We start from the raw sequence: 1,798 nt of genomic DNA on the forward strand, positions 1-1,798 counted from the left end.
CGGGGGAATGCCTAGTGAGGACCCTCATTCTCATATGGAAACATTTTGTGATTATTGTGAAGCTATCTCTCAAACGGGCGTGACTCAAGACCAAATAAGTTGGGTCTTATTTCCTTTTTCGTTAATCGGCACCGTAAAGCAATGGTTGAAGGGCCTTGATAAGGCCACCCTTGGAATAGATTCTTGGAAGAAGCTAGCTCTAGCTTTCTACAAAAAATTCTACCCACCGGAAAAGACCAATATGCTAAGAGCTCAAATTACGGGTTTTAAGCAAAGGGATGAAGAGTCTTTGTATGAAGCTTGGGAGCGGTTCAAAGGTATTTGTCGCTCATGTCCTCACCATGGACTTAGCGAATGGTTTTTAGTGCAACAATTTTGGAATGGTTTATATGAAGATTCTAGGAACATTCTCAATATGGGATCAAATGGAATGTTCACCGAAGTTGATGACAATCAAACATGGAACAAGATTGAGGAAATGGCGGTCCATAATTCACAATATAGTAGGCCTCGCAAGGCTACTAGAGGAGGAAAGTATGAAGTGGACACCGTTACTCAATTGGGTGCTCAACTTAGTGCTCACATTGACACAATCAACTTGAAATTTGAACAAGCTATGGCTAGACTTGAGGAAAACTCAAAATCATCAAAGCATCATGTCAATGCCATGACGGCATCCTCATCAATCCCAAGCGGGATATGTGAGAATTGTGGAACCTTGGGTCATGACTCAAGTGAGTGTAGGGGAACAACCGAACAAGTTAATGCTTTCCAAGCTTACAAAAGTGGTACCCCTTATTCAAATTTTTACAATGAAAACACCAAGTTCCATCCAAATCTCTCATACAAAAGCCAAAATGTCCAAAACCCTCAAACAACATACACTCCACCACCCATGAGAAATCAAAATCAAAGACCCTTTTTCAATCAAAACCAAGGTTACCAAAATCAAAATCCATACAATCACCACAATGACCAAGGTTTTGATGTCCAAAAAGCGGTCCTCCAAATGCAAAAGAATCAACAAGAATTTTTCACCCAAATGCAAAAAGATAGCCAAGCAAAAGACACCACCATCAACAACATTCTACCTCACACCAAGATGTTGGAAACACAATTGACCCAACTAGCATCTTCAAGCTCACAAAGACAAAAGGGGCAATTACCACCTCAAAGTAATCCCCTAGACATGAAACGGTTAGTGCCATTCACTTGAGAAGTGGTACAAGGTATGAAGCACCGAAGAAGCAAGTTGAGGATGAAGTTGTGAGAGCTAGTGAGAATGAAGTTGTGGTGCAAGGTCCCAAAGAAGGGGAATCATCAAAAGAAGAAAGCTCAAAGAAAAATGAAGACAAAGCCAAAGAAAAGGAGCCCATTGTGATTAGACTTCCTTTTCCAAGTCGTCAAGCCAAGCCTAAATTTGATGATCAACTTGGGAAGTTCATGGAAATTGTGAAGAACTTAGAAGTCTCAATTCCTTTCACGGAATTAATCAATCACGTTCCGGCCTATGCAAAGTAAATGAAAGATATCCTCACAAAGAAGAAGTCAATCCGGAAACTTGAGACTATCGCCTTCACCAAGGTGAGTAGTGCAATACTTCAAGGGAGTTCACCTCCAAAGTTAAAGGATTCGGGAAGCTTCTCAATACCGTGTACCATTGGCGACACAACGATCAACAAAGCCTTATGTGATCTAGGGGCTAGTGTGAGTGTCATGCCGTACTCGGTAAGTAAAAGGTTGGGAATGGGAGAGCTTAAATGTACCAATATCACTCTTCAAATGGCCGATAGATCAA

The 1,798-nt window shown here is 41.2% G+C and overlaps 1 non-coding gene across 1 annotated transcript; it reads right to left on the bottom strand.

Moving 5' to 3' along the window:
• Positions 1–241: 241 nt before the first annotated feature.
• LOC141634594 (small nucleolar RNA R71) lies at positions 242–348 on the bottom strand. The gene has a single exon (XR_012539321.1). It is a non-coding gene; the product is annotated as a small nucleolar RNA R71 (small nucleolar RNA).
• Positions 349–1,798: the final 1,450 nt, after the last annotated feature.

Source organism: Silene latifolia, chromosome Y (assembly GCF_048544455.1).
Source record: "Silene latifolia isolate original U9 population chromosome Y, ASM4854445v1, whole genome shotgun sequence".
In the NCBI taxonomy this organism is placed as follows: domain Eukaryota; kingdom Viridiplantae; phylum Streptophyta; class Magnoliopsida; order Caryophyllales; family Caryophyllaceae; genus Silene; species Silene latifolia.